Raw genomic sequence first — 20,803 nt, 5'->3', positions numbered from 1 at the left:
GGTCCCAGTCTTTATATAGTCTTTTCCCATGTTGTGACCTCTTTGATTGTATAGCAGATTTTTAAAATATTATTTTTGTAGCACTAGTGGCTCATCAAGTGGGCTGACAGGAAAGAGGGTCTGAGAGAGGACATGCAAGAAAGTACCACAGGCCGGAATCAAACCTAGGTCAGCCACATCGAGAACTAAGGCCTCCGTCCATGAGTCATGCTCACTACCCCCTGTGCCATCAGTCACGCCAATTGTATAGCAGATTTAAATGGCACTCAAGCTCATCACCTTTTAATTACCTGCATAAAAAATGTGAGATGGAGAGTGAATGAACACATAGAAGTGTGTTTCTGAAACCGGTGTGGTGTAAAAATAAAAAAGCACTAGACTTTGATGTCACACCACATCGCTCTGTGTTGTTCTCCAGTCTCTTGTTTACATAGGCCAGCCACACTTGCATGTAAGTGCATATGAACAGCTGCCACTCAGGGCTTGGCCCCTCCCTGCCTTAAAATGTCACGGTCAGAGCAGCGCAGAATTGGAGCAACATGGCAGAGAGCACCGCCAGAAGAGCAAAATGTTCTCTTGCTAACAGTATTATAAATTTATTAGTTACTTCACTAGACGCAGGCCATACTATACTCCATGCAAACCAGGCAATTGCATGGAGCCCCATCCCCAATAGGGCCCCCAAATTGCCTTTGGTGTACATATTTTGTCCCCATATACCATAATTTAAATAAAAATCTGTTCACAGTGGTAGCATTGTCTAATTTAATGAATTCCTTCTATTTTGAAGGCCTTTCCACCAGCCGTACACCCCTCCACGGCATGGCCTATTCCATGTGATGTTTCACGCTGATGCTGTACAGGCGCATAAGAGTCCACAACAAACAGAGAGATCAAAATGAAGCGAATACAAGAAAGTGGGTCACAAAAAAGGAAAAAGCAATAAAGACAGGAATTGATTGCAAAGCTACAAAAGCTATCCAGCTTTTTTACTTGAACCGTGGTAATGGCATGAGTCTATAGGGGCGTTGGAAAAAGAGAGGTCTGCTACATCGGTAGCAGTAGCATTAGCCTCTACCACCAAAGCTCACCCTATCACTGATGACAGTTCTCGTGTCAGTTTAACTGGCTGTGACCCTGACAGGCCTTCATGGGGATGGGGAAGACGATTATGCATGAGCGGTTACGGTGAGTGAAAACACTTCTCCCTCTCCCTCCCTACCCAATGACTTTGATACACATAATATGAATGACCCAGCTCGCTGCTAACTAATACAGAGCGCTGCTCAATAGTGAAAACAGGACCAGTTTCAGGTAAAGAAAGAGCAAGCTTTTCCAAAAAATAAAAGGGGCTGCAACAAAGCACAAAGGCAAACTATTACAAATTCATGAAAAATAGCGATAGGGTGAACAGGTCTTGTTGGTTTACAGTGAAAAGTGCAGATCATGTTTTTTGCTTTAGTTGTCGCCTTTTTGGAAAACAAAAAGTACAACTGAGTCAAGAAGGATTTAACGATTGGAAAAACCTTGCAATGCAATAAACCATGAAAGGTCTGAAAAGCACAGAAAAAATGCTGTTTGCTGGCAGCAGCTCTCACATTGGGTTGAGACAAAAAACAACAGTTGACTATCAGAATCAGGACGTAATTACGGTTGTAGTAAAATCCTCGAATGAGATTTTATCCAGGTTAGTGGCATTTATGTGTTACCTGTGAGAGAGAAATCTTCCTCTGTGTGGCAACTCTGACAAACTACATGAATCAGGCAATGGAAATTTCTTGGGTGAAGTTCAGTTGATGGCTCAGTTTGACCCAGTGATGCATGAACAGCTGAGACAAATACAAGTTAAAGAAGCCTCAGATGCATACCTAAGTAGTCGGATCCAAAATGAAGTCATCTGACTTGTGGCCAAGTGCACAATAAACGCCACTGTTGACAGAGTAAAAAAAGAGGGTTTGATTTCAGCTTCCTCCAGCCACTTGATGCGCAAGTTGCTAACATATCTGTATCGGTGTGTGTGTATAAGCATGAGTGAGTGTAAGTGTGAGTAGGTGAATAAAGCACTTTGAGCAGTAGGTATGAGTAGAAATGGGCGATATAAATTCAATTTATTTACAATAACCTCCAAGCTGAACATCTTCACCAGCCAGACTGACAACTTCAGCTCTAAGTGACCTCTTACCTGAAAAAGGTCAACACCAACAAGGCTGCAGGTCCAGACATGGTGTGCTGACCAGCTAGCAGGGGTCTTTCTGGACATCTTCAAACTCTTCCTGCAGCTCTCCACTGTTCCTGCCTGTCTGAAATCCTCTGTTATTGTGCCCGTCCCCAACAAACCAATCATCACCTGTCTCAATGATTATTGTCCTGTTGCTCTCCCGTCATCATGAAGCGCTTCGAGAGGATCCTCCTAAAGTACATCAAGGAAGCCATCTCTGCTGGCCTGGACAGTCTACAATTTGCCTATATTGTGAATCGCTCCACAATGATTATCAGAGTGGTGAAAATGGGCTTCCATATGGGCTTGTTTCCGAGTTCCCATGTATCCAAGGAGAGGTTGCACTGACTGCTGCAGCAAAGTGTGGAACGGCATACCCAGGTTGAAGTTAGCTGTAAAACCTGAATGCTGACTGTAATCACCTATATTCAGCCAGCAAAACGTGAGGTGGAGGTTTACTCTAATGAGCATCACCAGGGCCATCATAAGGAACAGAGAGCAGGACTTTCACCTGAGCTACAGGTAAACTTAAGAGCTCTGGCTATGGCAGAAAACAGTAGGAACCCTCTCTGGGAGCTTCCAGCTGGATTTTCATCATGATGCAAAAATATCTGGTCCTTAGATCAATAGTATAGACCTAAACTGGGCCCTATAATTTGTTCAATTTAGCTCCATAGTGCTTAATTCAGTTAAAATCATAGCATTTATTCCTAAAGTAGCTAAACACATTAAAAACTCCTTCAGATCAGCACATTGCTTCTCATTCACAGTCAGAAAAAAAGTGTTGCTTGATAAACCAGTAAAATATAACAAATCTACTGGTACCAGTAGGACATATGTAGTAGTCAGTGTAAAAGTCAGCCTTCGTTTTCGTATTTTCTGTGCTGACTGTAAACATGATGCTTTGGGTTGTTTAAACATGCAAAATTAAGAAAAAAAAATTATCATAATTAATCAATAATGCGCCATTAATTAGTTAACTGTGTAATCTTTCTGAATAATACATATACTATATATATTATATAAACTAAACATGGATACAGTATTACTCAAAGTAATACATAAACACCATTTTGTTTATACAGTTCTTAATAACTGAAGTATTAATACTGATAACTAGACACAGGATGTGAGTCCAGGAAAACTCCAGGATGAGGCTCTGTGTTATATTTTAAACCCCACCACTTAAAACATCTTTCTCCACAAAAAGTGTTTAGTTGTAAATTTGCTCTTACTGTCAAGAGCGGAGCAGAAGGACCCAGAATTCAGGCTGGACAAGCAGGCTGAGTGAAAAAGCAGATTTAATGGATCTTGACAATACAGGGAAAGGCAGGCTCAATGGTCAGTATGGCAATCCAAAAACCGGTACACCAAAAGCAGTCCAAAAATAGGCAGAAAAATCAGGATCAGGTATCAGGCTGGCTCAGAAGTCAAAAGAGGCAGTTGGGTTAAATCTACAGACAGTAGGGATGCTGGACAAAACTTACCAAAGGCTAGTTTGACAATGATCTGGCAGAGTGCAGGAGACAGAAGCAGATAAAAGTAGGGGAGTGATCAGGTGAACAGAGTGAAACTAATTACCAGAATGGGTGCAGCTGATCAGGGGGGACAAAATGGCTGGAAGTAAACTGAAGCTGATTGGATGGTGACTGGTGAAGGAGAGTGAAAGGAAGACAAAAGAATGCTGGCAGGTGAACTGAATAAAGGCTGGTGACAGAACTGATCAGAGCAGGCCAGAAGAAACTGATAATATAAAACAAAGTACAAAATCAAACCACATTAAAACTTAAACTATTCCATTAACCAAAACTAATACATAACCTAAACCTAAGACAGAATTTAATACATGAAGAAAATTACTAAACCAAAACAGAATTTAAACTAGACTAATCCAGAACCAAAATCAATATAAAGACCAAACCTAAGACTAAACAGAACATAAGCAAATAATAAAAACCAGAGCTAATACTAAGACAGGAGAGTGAACTAATTAAAAAGACCAACATCAACCATAACAAAAACCCAAATCATGACACTTTCTGCTCACATTCTCTGTGGAGAACAACAGATTGTGTTGTGAAATGTTTTATTGTGTGAAATGTTGTTGTGAAATGTTTTCAGCCAGCAAAATGAAAATAGTTTCTTTGTCAGAGGAATGAAGGGCTGGAAAGATGCAAGAAAAAATAATTGGTTTGTGATTTTTAATCAATTGTTTGATTAAAACAATTGATTAAAGCTATCATCATAATTAAAACACATTTTATTTTTAGGATTTTACTATTAGATTAATATTTAAGAAAATAGACTTTATAGCTGCTTCTGTAGTTCTCTGAGTTTAAGAACAAATTTTGTCAGACGGGGCATACATTCATATTAAGGTTTTTCTAAATATCCTAAAAGCTAAATGATCATTATCTCCTCCAGCAAAATGCACTTACATTTTGTTTTTCTTCCTCCTTTAATTCAACTACTTTTTTAAAATGGAAACCAAGTAAAATTATTGTAAATATTTTTTGCTAGGTTCAAAATAATTTACAGCCAAGTGTTTAAGGCTGTAACAAAATGTAGTACTGTCAATAGTTTTTTTTATATAAAAATATTAAAGGTATAGTCATTATGTTTTCTTAAATGACCTGCTGAAGCTAGGTTAAGATAGCTGGTTCACAGCTCTTCATAGGAAAACAGCGGTAAAATTGTGCTGGGTTTGTCCCCTGATAATTGACACTATTATTCAGTTGTTTCTGGTACATGAAAAAGCAAGCAGTGCTTTGTAAAACAAGTGTTCAACCGCAGTGCCTGTCGCCCAAAACAAGCAGATTATAGATGACAAGTGCACCTCAGGTATGGCTGTCTGAGAATCAGGTGTTCCTCAGTGGTGGGCCGGTTACTGCCTTTGTCTGTAATTGCTTTGAGCCTTTAGCTCAGCGGTAAACTGAAAGGACCCAATTAAATCCCACAGACTGCCGTGTGTGTGTGTGTGTGTGTGTGTGTGTGTGTGTGTGTGTGTGTGTGTGTGTGTGTGTGTGTGTGTGTGTGTGTGTGCGTGTGTGTGTGCAGGAGATATGTTGACATGGTGGAGCTGTCATATTACACACAGGGGACTGTAAATAGATTTCCAGAGGTTTCACCTGGATCCTCTGTGTTTGTTCATCTGTGTCTTTGTGTATGTGTGTTAGTGGTAATGACTATTCACATGTGTTTTTCACCTCCTACCTTGGCAACAGCAGAACAGCACCACTGTTTTCCTTTCTGTAATGTCTTGTAGTTTGTCATCTTTTCTCATCCTGCTTCACAGTAATGGCCGTTGAATCAGTTGGCGTCAACCAGCATGTGATCTGCATCTTGAATACGTTATCCAACTAACAAAGCATCTGTATGCAACTACTATGCTTTGGACCTTTTATATGTGTGTGTCACGTTTAACAGCCACTGCCAGAAACAGTGGCTGTTCAGGGTGTTACTTAAAAACAATCCAACTGTAGAAAATGGCTGTAGTGGCGCTTATGTAAGCCAGCTATGCATGACTTCCTGGGTTAAAAGATATAGAGTGGTTTTTCTGCCTTTTTGGTAGGCTCTGAGAGGCTATGTTAATCTTGTCTGGTTCAGTTTCACTTTTCATGTCAGTGTACTAATGGGTTTATGGGAATAAACGGGACTGTGCAACACTTCTTCACCAACAGGCCCCAGGTGGTGAGGATAGGGAAATGCACATCTGCTCCACTCAACACCGGGACACCGCATCGCCCAGGAGTGTTCTGCTGTCCACCCCACAAACACAGTGGTGAAGTTTCTGGACAACACCACTGTAGTGGGTCCCATCTCCAACAATGATGAGTCCCACTACAGAGATGAGGTCAGCAATCTCATACAGGGGTGCCTGCACATTCACATCTCCTCTGACCTCTCCTGGATTATGAACACCCCCACCTGGTGAAGAAGGCCCAACAATGGCTCTTCTTACTCAGGAAACTGAAAAGTTCTGGACTTTCCACTAAACTGCTATAGAACATCTATAGAGCTACCACAGAGAGTGTATTATGTATCAGCATAAGTGTACGGTATGGGAGCTGTACAGTTCAGGAGAGAAAGGACTTAGCATGGGTGGTGAGAACAGTGCAGGGGATTGTGGGATGCCATCTGCAGGATCTAGACTTATGCAGATCAAGTCCAAAGAAGGGCCAGACACATCTCAACTGGTCCCACCCACCCAGGCAATCCACTGTTTGCCCCTCTCCCATCAGGTTAACGCTTCAGAAGTATCAAAGCCAAAATAAATATACTTAGAAACAGCTTCTTTCCAAGAGCTGTGAGGGTAATCGCCCCCTGATGGGAGACTGCAGTCAAACACTTTAAAATCACTCCACTGTTACTAACACATTCATATGTTACAATCACCATAATGTTACTGTCTACTTACATACTATCATCTCAGAATATCTAAATCTGTAAACAAAGCCTGAAATCATCACTGTACAATAAACACCTTACTACCTCATTATCTGTTATCTTGTGACTCTCCTGAACGCTACAAAAAAACTGTAACTATTGTTCAACTATTGTTGCCTGTTTGTGTCGTGAACCAGAAACAGAGGACCCAGTATTCAGCCAGACAAGCAGGAGGTATGATTAAAGAAGGTTTAATGGCAGGATCCAGGCTCAGAGTCAGGAAACAGGTCAAGGTTCGGTACACAAACTGGCTGACAGGCAAAACGAGGACAGGCAAGCTCGGTGGTCAAATAACAGTCCAGAACGGCACACAGTCAGGCAGGATAACTGGGGATCAGGCAAACTGGGATAATCCAAAAACAGAACCTGGTCAGGCAAAACAGGAAGACAGTCAGATCGGGCAGGAAAAAGAGGTACAGGGGTAAGCTGGCTCAGAATCCGAGGTAATACAACAGGTCAATCAAATGAGAGAACGCTGGACAAAACTCACCAAAGGCTCATTAATGATCTGGCAGAGTGCAGGGGACAGAGGCAGGTATAAGTAGGGGAGTGAGCAGGTGAAAGTAGTTAAATTAATTACCAGAATGGGTGGAGCTGATCAGGGGAAGGGAAGTGGCTGGAGGTGGAACTGAGCTGACTGAATAAGTGACAGGTGATTGGTGTCTGGGAGGGTAAACAGATCTGACTGGTGACTGAGCTGATGATAACTGGCAGATGAACTGAGAAACCAAAGCAAAGTGAGAAACAGAACTAAAACAAAACCTAAACTAAGACAGATCCTAAACAGAAAACGTGACAGTTTGTTTGTCAGTTTGCCGTCATTATGTGTAATGTGAACCAGAGTAGCCAAAGTGAAATTTCACCATGGTGACAATAAAAACACTCTTGACTTTTCTCATTAGCTGTGTGTAAGAGGGAAAGAATGACCACGTTTGACAAACTAGGGTGGCTCCTCCTCTTTGGAATATTTGCCTGCGATCTGAGCTGAGGAAGTATTTAGGCTCCACCTCCTCTTATCATAGGAGACAACAGCTCTTGCTTACACTTGACAACTACTGTTGATAATGTGGAGGATAAGGATTTATCTTGCTCCATTGTTATTACGCAGCTTGGCTTTTTTTTAAATACAATGTATTATTATTATCCATCCATCCATTCATTATCCAACATGTTTATCCCTCGTGGGGTCACGAGGCAAAAGGCCCTGGACAGGTCACCAGTCTATCGCAGATTATTATTATTATTATTATTATTATTATTATTATTATTATTATTATTATTATTGATGGTCTTCATGTAGGAAATATGGTAAATAATTTGGTTAAACTGAGTTAATTTAGTCTAATACATAAAAGTTAGCTGGCTAACTGAAGTGGGGAGAAGAGTGAACTGTCTGGAAATAAAAGGTTAGAAAATTAAGGCTTTGTGACTGTGATGATCCAAGAAGCAACCCTGACTAAGAGGTAGACAAATAAAGACATAGTGTGCAAAGAGCTCAAATAATCTCTGCATTTCAAGCATAAAAAATGTCAAAAGTGTTCATGAAAAAATAGTGGAGACAAAAACAAACATAAGGCCAACAAGGACAAAAGTAACAAAAACAAACTCAGGATGGCATCACTAGCTAGCTTTTTTCACCATTTTCCTTCAGCCTTGTTTCAGCTCAGTAAATAAACTATCCATCATTGTTAGCAATCTGGCATCTCAGCCTATGAGAAGCCTGGGAAAGCTGTTACCGGGTGCCATAAGATGTGGCGGCTTGCCGGATAGGGCCAATTGCCTCTGAAAGATTGCTCCTTAAAACAAGGCAGTACATGTGTATTATGGGGGCTGAGCGTGCGCTGAATGAGCACTCGTGACACTGACACTTGAAAGGGGAAAACCACCTGAAGCAGCTGCAACAAATTAAACTGTAAAATCTCGTATTCAAGTTTGGATTGATATTTTATTTCCCAAGAGGTGAAAATGAGACATTTGCTTACTGTGTTGGAGAAACTGTTTTAGGTGCATGTGTCTGTGTGCTCGGTCCCCAATTCTCCAGCGTCATGGTTATACAAACTAAAAAAATTGAGCAAGTGTTTTTCTTTGTTGTGAGAGGAAGAAATATAGATCTTCATTGATGCTGTCAGGGATAGTATGTTACATTGTGTTTGGCCTTGCTTGGATGTACACATTGTTTAGCATGCATGATAACAGATAAAAAATATGAAGAGGAATTTAAAACATTAATCAAAAATTGTATTTTGTTATGCGTTTCAGAACATTCACTGTTTATATTTAGTGGAGAATGACTGTTCTGAAATTATGATTATGAGAGCCATATGTTTGTGTAAGGAGTCCACTTTATATTCTGTATTGATTTTTGGCTGTTGTGGAAATATCCTCCAGCTCAAATACATTTTTCTCTCTGGGTACATATCCTTGTGTGACAAAATTACATTTCTGATCTGTATGGACTTTAATGCTTTTGTCATAAAACCCTCCAACCTAATTAATGTAACGTTTCATGTTCAAATCTGTAAGAAAAACCAAGAACTATGTACTTTCCCTGACTGTATGAGAAGCAGAGCATACCATATGGCCCACCTGTGTTAAAACCCACCTTCAAAGTCAAGGGGGAAAGGGTAGCATGAGAGTCTAGTTGTCTCACATGCAAAAAGGGTCTACAATTTAGCCAAATTCAAAAACTACACACACACACACACACACACACACACACACACACACACACACACACACACACACATCTATATGTGTCATGGTGCAGCTTTGCCTGCTGCACCATGGACATTTCAGGGCACTTTTCACCCTCCATACATCCCAGTCTCCTCTCCACCTCAGTAATCATCTACACCTGTCAGCCACTAATCAAGCCAGAACTCATCAAACCTGTTATCCTCCCTATTTAAGCTCCCTGCATTCTGTCCTTCCCTATCGGTTCGTTCTGTTTACTCCTGTTGATTCTGCTCTTTGCTGCTCACCTCATGCTCTCAGAAAGGAGCTACACAGCCTTTATTTATAGTAACATGGTGACTTATCTGGACATCAACAAAATGTGGTTTATGAGAACAAAACAAAGGAATGTGTGGACTTTAAAGGGACAACTACGTCATATTTAAAACCCCACTTATTAGCATAAATACACAACCTGACAGCATGAAGCATTAACAGAACAGTCATTTGATTTGCAAAATATGTAAAATAAGTACTTCAATTACTTTTCCTCACAAAAATATGAAAATAAAAAAGGAAAACTAAATAAAAAGTAAAATGAAAGTGTCTCAAGGAACAAAAAAATTAATATGACCCTTCAGGGCTCATACCATTACTGGTTATTCTGAATATTACTTCAATCTCAAAGCAAAATTCTTCAACCTCTTCCAAATATTTGTTATCCTGGGAAACGTTACAAAATGTTTCCACATTAGAAAAATCTGTTTAAGAATAACAGCTTCAAAAATCTTACATTACGTAACGCATTTTATATTCTGTGCTTACCTCAGCACAACGAACTGAAATGTAAACGGCCTTTAAGGTGCAGGGTGTTAAAGACAAAATAAAAAGGTGACATAACTAAAATTGTTGTTAGAACAGAAAAGTAAATAATTGGTTACTTCACGTCAGATTTGTAGCTTTTTGCTCTGTGCCTGCCTCTTAGCAGTTAGTCCTTGATATTTTGTGCTGTTCTTTGAGCCAGCACAGAACCTTGATTACACTCATTTTTAGTGGCAAGCTTTCCTTTACTTATGTGAGCTTTAAAATGCCTGATAACAGCAGAAACCTCAGCACTTGACCATGTTTTTTTGTGGTTGTTTTCTGGATGTGCCACATGAGTTCTCTGCAAAAAAATAAATAAAAAGGAAAACCATTAAAACAGTTAATTAAAACAGACAAAACAGAACACTTTTACACAGGATAACAACTCCACTAAAAAGTTAAGAAAAATTGTGGGATCATGAAAATAAGAAAGAGGCAGTATGTAGGAATAAACTCCAGACATATGCAGACAATAGAGTAAAAAACTAGTAGTAGATTAGTTGCAGGCTTTCCTATTAGTAAGTAACCCAACCACATTCTAATAGATGGCATAGAGGAGTCATAACCCATGTAAAGGTAGCCTTATTGCCATTAAAACCTAAAAAGAAATTAACAGATGACTTGGGGGGAAAAAACAATCAGGAAAGAAATAAGTGAAAATATAGATTAAAAAATTACACACACACTCACACACACTTTGAGGGTCTTCGAAATAATTAGGGGGGGGGGGGGAAACTTAGGATTTTAAACAGTTTCTTCACTGACATGTTCAGTTTCCTCTGCGGATGGCTCTGTGACCCTTTGAGTGCTTCAGCCAACCTAAGATGACAGCCTGGAGTTGTAAGTTGATACAGAATCTGAACCCTGTTTTTTTTCATTCAGCCCCTGTGTTCATGGTAATCATAGCAGAAGAACTGGCATTATTGAAAGAAATTTACTACATTAAGCATGTTCTATAGCCTTGAAAAACAAACATATGGCACAGATGTAGATCTTATGGCCTAATACACTATCAATTTATTTGAGACAGAATTTCATCTTTTCCATTCATATAAGAAATATATAACTGTTGCCAAACCAGCATAACTGTTTCTCCCAAGATATAGAGAAAACAGCAGTATAACGAAACAAAGGTGTCATGCTTTAAAAAAATAAATGAAATAAAGCTGGAATGCTACAGGAGATTTTACTTCCCAATTATCACACCCACCAAGTTATTATAAACAGATTGTTTGCCCTTCCGCCCATGGTAGCTGTACTGGTCGGGAAGGCGATTTTGACTTAACTTTTGACAAAGTCTTGCATACTGCAGCTTTCAGGTCCTTCCCTCCAATGACAGCCAGAACATTGACTAAAAAGGTAACAAAACAATATTCAAATAATGCTCCTGACAGATTGGAAAATTTAAAAGGAAAAAAAAGGTTACATTTTTAATGTACATGCCATTATTTTATGAACAGCTCCTGACTCCAGGTTGTTGTCCAGGGTGTCCAATTCCTCTGCCCTGGATGCTGGAATGACCATTTCACCCAGTGTGTCCACTTCTTCCACAGAATTAGTGGTGGCTTCTTCTTGGTCCCCTCAAATGCTTTGAATGTCATAAACAGAAAATTATAATCTGGAAAGAATAATAAAAAATCTCAGCAATCTAAAATAACTCTGAATAGCATTTTTTTCAGGTGGACAACGAAAAAGAATGTGTACCAGGGGTGTTCACCCAGATCTCCAGGACCCGCTGTCCTGCATGTTTTAGATGTTTCCTGGCCACTACATACCTGAATTAAATGTGTGATGAACAGGCCTCTGCAACCCTTGATAGCTGCTGAAGAGGTCTCTGCTTGCTGAATCACAGACTGATGTTAATTATATTTTGTCCATGAATACGTATTAAATAATTCCAAATGGTCTGTCCGCTTCCTTTCATTGCTGCCCCCTGGTTGCGCTGCTTCCAGACGTGTATTTTCACATTTAAGCATTTAACCAATCACATTTCAGCCACTATTTGTTGCCAGGGTCAAAGAAATCTGCCTGGAGGCCTTCACAATCAGTTCTGCGGGCCCTGTAGCATAAAATAAATGTCGATCAAACTGCTGCGTCAACCAATCAGATTTTGAGTGGGCGACACCAAGGCCCTCTAGCAGGCGTACGGAAACATCAGCCTATTGACACGCTTTGATTGGATAGTCAAAGAGTGTACTAGCCAGAGCTAGCAAACTGCATCTGTAGCGAGCTACACAAGCAAAGATATTGTTGTGTTGATTTAATGGCTGTTTTGTCAACCCACAATGGGTGAAGGAGTAGAAGAAATGGATTTGGTTGGAGATTTACTGTCAAAGCCATTTTCAAGATGGACTTTTCAAGAAAAGCTGGACATTGTTAAGCAAGGTTGGGCAAGAAGGTTGGGCAAGAAGGTAGCAAGCCTGTCACAACCATGAAAAGGATTTGTCCGCCACTTTCAGTCCACTAACTACGAGCGGTACTCCTGGCTCACAGGCTCCGAGGAACGCTGCAAATTGTATTGCTGGGAGTGCTTGTTATTTGCCACTGATCGACATGGTGTTCGGAGCCACACTGGATTTGTAAATTTGACTTGCCTAACCAAGGCAGCAACGAGGCATCAAAGCACCGCCGGACACTTACAAGCAACGGTGCTTTCCAAAACTTTTGGGGAAACCAGAGTGGATCTACAGCTGAGCAAGCAAGTGGGCAGGGAAACAGAGCTCCACAACGAAAAGTGAAGAAAAATAGGGAAAACTTAAAAAGACTGATAGACTGTGTCATTTTTTTTGGCAAGCAGGAACTTTCATTTCGGGGGCACGATGAAAGCGCTGGATCCGAAAACAGGGGAAACTATGTGGAGCTTCTTTCTCTCATTGCTGAAAGCAACACGGATTTACATTACCACCTGTCCACTAATAAAGTGTTAAGTGGTACGTAGGGCAGAATACAAAATGACCTGATCATTGCTATTGCTGAAGTGATGGGGGAAGAGATCAGAAGGGAAGTTAATAAAGCACCATTTGTCTCTGTTATGGTGGATGAGAAGACAGCAGCTCGCACTGGTTCTGCGTTATGTAACGGACACAGGTGTCAAGGAGCGGTTTGTCAGATTTGAAGATGTAACCAGTGGGATGCGAGCCGATGACATTGCAGGCTTTATCATCCGATTTTTGGTGGAAAATGAATGTCTGGGTAAAGTTGTGGCACAGTGTTTTGACGGCGCAGCGGTCATGTCTTCTGGATTAAATGGGGTGCAGGCTAAAGTTAAGGAGAGAGCACCTTTGGCTTTATTCATGCACTGCTATGCACATCGGCTCAATTTAGTGTTGACTCAGGGGGCATCAAAGCTTAAAGAATGCAAGATCTTTTTCGCCCACCTCAATGGCCTTGCTGCATTTTTTTCTGATTGCCTCGGCGCACGCAACTACTGGACGAAATCTGCCAGCGATGTCTCCCTCGTGTGGCACCAACACAGTGGCAGTACACATCCAGAGTGCTCAATACAGTCTTTGAGAAGAGAGATGCTCTAAAGCAGGGTTTCTCAAAGTGTGGTGAGGGAGCTGCCACTAGGGGTTGCGCGAGGTGTAAATAAGCATTTCTTTTGTAAAACTCAAAAAACTGTTTATTTAATCGATAAATAAAAATGTATTGTAATGATCCTTATTAGACTTTATTGCTAAATGCTCTTGCACACTTACTGTTCCTTTAATCAGATTGCTTTTGGGTCATTCCGGAAGAAATGTGTGGCTTCCGGGGAGAGGAGTCGTGATTCGGGGGACCGGCGGAGTGAAAGCTTTCCTGTCCTGTTCGTCCTAAAATAAAGTGTTAACAGCAAAACCTCGGTCTGGTGCTTGGGTGTCATAACGGAACGATACAGTATTAACACGAAAATGTATTTATTTAGAAGAAATCTTCTACGCTTCATTTTAAGATGAAAAATCTGCACTGTGCTGTATATGCGCATATGGCTTGTGGTCTCAGCTTCAATAATTCTTGCAAATATACTCAATAGGCTGAAATCGGGGAAACAGGTGAGACATCTAAGGCGAAAGTTAGTCATTAAAGAGGAGAGGAAGAGAGTGAGAGAGAAATTGGAGGCAAAAGAGGAGAGAATCGCAACACCGGTGTCGTTACCGCTGGTCCTGGGGGGGATTTCTTGAGTATGCTCACGCACTATGGCAAGCCGTTTTAACATAAATTCGGTTGTCCCGCCCTTACATTCGAGATATTTCAAATTGTTTTATGACTAGACGTTTTAGCAATTTAAGATATCTCTAATTGTATTTTGACTAGTCAAAATACAATTAGAGATATCTCTAATCAGGGGGGTCACTCATTCAGAGAGTACACGGTTCACTGGCTGACTCACGTTCATGCTAAACAAATCAGTGATTCGTACTGATTTGTCAGTACAGCAGCAACACAGCGTTTCAGTAGGTTTGCGAATCTCGACTCATTGACAGAGGGATGGAGACAAACTGATTCATGCAATACAGTGAGTGACTTGACTCATACTGAGTGATTCGGTCTCCTGCTACGTTCAGCAGTACACCAGAATCACCAGTTCACCAGAATTGCGAATCAGTGCTGTACTAAGTGTGTCCAGGAGAGTCGTGAATCTCAGTATGAGCGAGGACAAAACATGTACAGATTCATGCAGAATAGGGGTGAGTGAAATGAAAGAAAGCATTTCTGTGCAGCAAAGCATTTTTCTGAGAGAGTCAGCAATGTCTGATAGACAGTTAAGAGGCACCTTGTCTTTGATAAGCTGTGAAACTAAAAGTATTGATGAAAAAATAGGGACTTGTTTTAGAAACATTAAAGCTTCCTGCTGGGAGAACACCTCACCAGGGAGGCGTCCAGGAGGCATCCTAACCAGATGCCCGAGCCACCTCAACTGGCTCCTCTCGACGTGGAGGAGCAGTGGCTCTACTCTGAGTCCTCTCTGGATGACTGATCTCCTCACCCTATCTCTAAGGGAGAGCCCAGACACACCCCGGTGACCATTTATGTAACTCATGTTAAGGGGGTCTTTGGACTGCTCTTTTTCTGGTGCGTCACCTAGGACCTGTCTGCCTTGGGTGACCCTACTAGGGGTATGAAGCCCCTGACAGCATAGCTCCTGGGGTCATTAGGACACTCCTGGGGTCATTAGGCTTTTAAATTGGGGCAGCTGCTTTCTGCCAGTTCCCTTCTACATAGTGGTTGTAAAACAGGAGGACTACAAAGCTGAATCCCCGGAGCAAGAATATCCAACCTGAAACCAACTTCACCAGGTATGACGTTCCTCATAATCAGAATCCAAAACTGAAGAGTCTTCATTTCATTCCAGAGATCCAGCTGTAGGTTCAGGTTCATACTAGTATGGTTGAATACCCATTAAATCTCCCTGCTTTTTTCATGTTGAAAGAATGCTTCTTCTTCCATGGCTTCAAGTAAACAACTGTAATTTAATGTTCTTGGTTCTTCTATTGTAGCTGGCCGTCGCTCACTACACATCAGAAAATACCCACCAAAATAAAGCCGGGCGTACACTGTACAAGTTTTTCAGTCGTGGTACTTATATACATCTCAAACTGTGCGATGAAACCGCGGGGTTTAAAGTTCACCGCTCACGATCTGTGTACGGCGCGACGCCCGGACGCGACAGGAGTGCTCACACTGTACGTCCGAACGTAGACAGAAGAAGACGAAGAAGAAGACGGAAGAAGACGGAAGAAGAAGACGGAAGTGTCGATGGCTACTGCAAAGAAACGCGCTGCTTTGGCAATAAGTGCAATTTTGTGTGCAGAAAGCCCTAAAAAGAAAAGGCGAGGACGTATTTGGACAAAGACATGGCTGAGGAAACGTGACATCTACGGTCTGTCTGTTTTACAGAAAGAACTTGAGGTAAGCTGACGTTGTGCACATTTAACACCCCAGCCTTTTCCTCTTTGTTTATCAACAATGTCATGATAGTCAGTTAAATGCAGAAATAAATGTTTGGTGTCTATAGCCTGCTTTTGTTATAATTAAACTACTGTTATGCTGTAAATTGCATACCTTTTCACCAGATGTGTGGATGTGATGTCGACCTGCATTTTATTTTCACTGATTGTCTAAACACTAAACATGTTTTAGATTTGCATTGCATAAGTCATTTTTGCTTGTATGGCTTTAATAGCATCAGAAGTATGTAAACATAAATATTCAAAGTTCTAAGTGTGTGTATTTAATGACAGCCCTATCTATCAATAGGTAGATGATATGGCGGGATTTCGGGGGCTTCTGCGGATGTCGGTTGAAGACTTTTCTTATCTCCTGGAGAGGGTGACACCACACATAATAAAGAAAGACACACACCTAAGAAAAGCCATCAGCCCCAGGGACAGGCTCTTTGTGACCTTACGCTTTCTGGCAACAGGTAAGTGTATTAAAAAAAAAACACTTCTGCAACACTGCTCATTACATTTAACAGATGTGAACATGATGCAAAAAAAAAAAATCCTTTAACCACATCACATTATAAATCACTTCGCCCAAGTTCATACTATTACAGCTACTAATGCCCAGTGAGTGGACATCTGTCCTTTATACTGCCACTTTATTTTATTCTAGACATGTGCTATTTTAAGTTATTATATATTTTAAAATGTATGATGCCAACATGGGACAGCTGTCATATTAATTTTGTCTAACTTAATATTGACAACATTTAAAGGCATACAGTAAAATATAAAAACATCTTAAATTGTTACATGTCTTATTTTGGCAAAACCAGAGTTGTGATTTAAAGTCTTATTAAAACTGGTAAGACTTTAAATCACCAGGGAGTTCCACATTACAGATCCTTGTATCCCTTTTTATTACACTACACCGATAAAGGAGCGCTGTTTGAAAAAGGTTGGTGACGCCTGATCTAAATCTACCTAACTATATAAATCACTTTCTTTATTTTGATAGGCGAGACCTTCAAGTCATTAGGTTTTCAATACAGGATTGGAAGCACAACACTGAGTCGGATAGTGATGGAAACGTGCACAGCCCTCACTACAGTGCTGCGTGATGTTTACTTGAAGGTAAATTTCTGTTACAGCTATTTTTATACTTCTTAACGGTTTACTGAACATTTTTCAAATATGTTCCACAAGTAAACCAAAAGTCATTAGTTTTTTTCTCCAGTCTTTGTGAAATGTGGTAAAAAAAAAACTGTGTTTAAGACATAAAAACGTGTTTTCCAAAAAATTTTATTTCATACATCATATTTTGTGTTCCACAGACGCCATCAACTGACTCTGAGTGGACGGCCATTGCCAGAGACTTTGAAAACAAATGGCAGTTTCCACACTGCTTAGGAGCAATAGATGGGAAACATGTATTCATTCAACCCCCTCGCAACAGTGGAAGCATGTTTTATAACTACAAGTCTAGGTTTTCCGTCATACTCATGGCAGTTGTTGACGCAAACTACAAGTTTGTGTATGCAAGCGCAGGGACACAAGGAAGGGTGTCTGATGCTGGAGTGTTTGCCCATTCTGACCTTAGAGATGCTATGGACACAGGCATATTGAATTTCCCCCCCGATGACTCCCTGCCAGGCACTGATAATGTGATTCCCTACATGTTTATTGGTGATGATGCGTATCCCCTCCGACCAGATCTGATGAAACCATATCCCTTTCGGAACCTTAACAACAATCAGCGGATCTTCAACTACCGTCTTTCCAGAGCACGGCGTGTTGTGGAGAATGCTTTTGGAATTCTTGTGAATCGGTTTAGGGTTTTCAGAACAACCATTTGCCTGGATCCAGACAAGGTAGTCACCATTGTGTTCACATGTCTCTGTCTCCACAACTTTCTCCGACAGCAGAGGTCTGAGGCCTACGTACCACCTGGTTATGTAGATTCAGAGGATGCTAACAACCAGCTGATTAAAGGAGCATGGAGGAGGGAGGGGGCACTTCAGTCCATTTCAGCAGGCCAAGCACGCAACCCATCAATGGAGGCAAAGAGACAAAGGGAGGTCCTCTGCCAATACTTTGTCTCACCTGCAGGAAGCGTGTCATGGCAAGAAAACATGGTGTAGGTCCAGGACCAAAGTAAAAACTGAGTGTTTCTTTTTTTTTTCTTTTTTTGGAATACACTGTGTATAGAAAGGAAAATTATAAACAGAAGTATTTCACAAACACCCATATCATCTACCTGTTACTTTGAAAACGTGGAAATGTCAGTACTTGTGTTTGCAGCCTTCTGATGTCATTAAAGCCATACAAGTGACAACGATGTGTCGCCTGCAATTTTATTTTAAACTTTACCTATTATAAAGCCTACTTAGACATGTTTTGAAATATTAAAACAAAGTAGAAAACACTACTGTTTATTATTGGGAAATAAGTGATTTACTCATTCAGAAAAACCTTTATTTACAAAATGTGCAAACAGTGCTACATTCAAGTAGATGGCACATCAAGAACAGTTCGACTGTTCTCTTTCGTACCCCGGACAAACCTGTGTGTAGAAACTGAACATGTAGATTAAAACAAATATGTTGTAAAGAATAAACTAAAAGTATTAGCTTCAGATATTTAGAGAAATGCAAAATGTGGAAATTCTCCAAAACCAAAGTGGTTTCTGTCACATAAAGAGCTTTGATCTCTCTTGACACATTTATTTTTTACAAACCAGCTAATCAGAATTTAACATTGTTGTAAAAGACATAGGCTGGGTAGATGGGGCCTGGTAGTCTTGTGAGGAATACAATGATGGCCTAGGCAGCTGACTTCCTGCCTCCCGTGCATCATATACACAGGAGGCAGAGGCCTCCTGTGTATATGATGCACGGGAAGCCTGTGCTTCCTGTGCATCATAAATCAGATCCATGATTTTTCTTTTAAGCCTTGCATACTCTACTTTGTCTTCTATGATTCTTATCTCTGTGGCTACTTGCTGTCCAAACAGCTCCTCAGGGTCGCCAGCAGATGAGAGAGTTTTTTGTATTTGCTGGAGCAGTGAAAGTTTGGTCATTTCAAGGCTTTGCTGAGCAGATTGAGGTTTTTTTTTTTGGACCCATTGTTTTTGCACCGGCTGACATGTCACAGGCACACTGCTTTCCTCTTCTGGCACTGACACTGGACTGATGGTATCTGAAGACACATCTGCTTCACTTTCCACAGTGGATGGATCCTCCTCTCCCTCAAAAGTGTCCTCTGACTCAGCGCCAGGCTGTGGGAAAAAGCATAGACAGCAATCAGAATAGAGTGATTACAATGAAGTAACAAGTTTGATCAGTTACTCCAGTCAGATAATTTTACACATAATTATTAGGTGCAGGTTGACTGTAGTGACTTAAACCTCAAGGTGTTTGAATTTATACATTTAAGTGTGCATTTCTTTGGACTTTAACATTATGTCCATCATCCCCACTAAAATACCTTTTTTGCTGTGGTTATATGAACTTACTCTCAGTGTAGATTCAGCATGTCTGTGAATGACGTGACCCTTCAAAAAATTTAAGTGCTTCAGTATCCACTTCTGCTTTGGAGTCAGTGGTTTCTGGGCACTGCCGCTGGGTTTGGGTCTCATCAATTTTCCGTATTGCGTCCGGAGTGATGCCACACGGGTTTTAACCTCATTCACTGCAAAAGAAAAGTATATTTTTTCACGTATATTGCCACTAACTCTCTTTCTCTCTCTCTTTTTTTTTTTTACACACACACACACACACACACACACACACACACACACACACAAAAAAAAAAATGCTGTTGGTCAAGACAGGAACGTACCAGGTAGCTGTAATTGGGTAGCAATATCGACCCAACTCTTCTCCCTTTTATTCCTGTTGTGGTAGCTTTGGGAGCCAACATCAAAGAGACTGGGGTGAGCTTGACAAAGTTCCACGAGCTGCTCCTCCGTCGACTGACTCCATGAAACACGTGTTGCCGCCATAGTTCTGTGTTGTGTTCTGTGTTGTCCGAGAGGAAAACGGAAGCAGAATCTACTTGTTTGCGCGTGTGCGAGGTTGGGGGAAAAACGGCTCGTAAACTGTCGTAGCTCTGTTTGAACAGCAGGATGCGCTCACGAAAACCTCACGACGGCCGACTGAATTTCAAACATGTTTGATTTTCACCGACCGTCCGATTCCTGATCGGGAGGTAGTCGTGAGAAGCCATTCCACCCTCCTCCCCCCCTCTACGATCAAGCTGAAATTCGGCCCGATTCAAAAAATGCCCGCACGACTGAAGAATCGGCCCGAATAGGGCAAAAACTCGTACAGTGTACGCCCGGCTTAAGCCAACTTTAGCAACTATTAACAAGAAAGCTAAAAACAAATTATTGAAGTTTGAGGTTAGAAAAATAATTCCCTTGAATGTTTTGTGGAAGTGCCTCACTACATGATATTTGAACTATGTTGAACATATTTGTAGATTAGATTTCAGTTCACCTTTAAGACAACAAATAAGAGTGAATGTGAAATGTTTCCCACTGAGTGCCATATCCTTTTAAATAATTTCAAACTTGGAAACAGTGTAAAAATGGAACAAAGGAAGGAAATTATCTGCCAAAAACCTAAGCAGAGACTCACATCATTATCGCACTTAAAAAGTCCACATGAATGAAAAG

General features: G+C 40.8%; 1 long non-coding RNA gene across 1 annotated transcript; it reads left to right on the top strand.

Annotated features, from left to right (window-relative positions):
- Nucleotides 1–16,538: 16,538 nt before the first annotated feature.
- LOC110367994 lies at nucleotides 16,539–17,612 on the top strand. The gene is made up of 3 exons (XR_004927544.1): nucleotides 16,539–16,604; nucleotides 17,144–17,259; nucleotides 17,460–17,612. It is a non-coding gene; the product is annotated as an uncharacterized LOC110367994 (long non-coding RNA).
- Nucleotides 17,613–20,803: the final 3,191 nt, after the last annotated feature.

Source organism: Fundulus heteroclitus, chromosome 22, assembly GCF_011125445.2.
Source record: "Fundulus heteroclitus isolate FHET01 chromosome 22, MU-UCD_Fhet_4.1, whole genome shotgun sequence".
NCBI classification, from domain to species: Eukaryota; Metazoa; Chordata; class Actinopteri; order Cyprinodontiformes; family Fundulidae; genus Fundulus; species Fundulus heteroclitus.
This window is presented reverse-complemented; position numbering and strand designations above follow the sequence as displayed.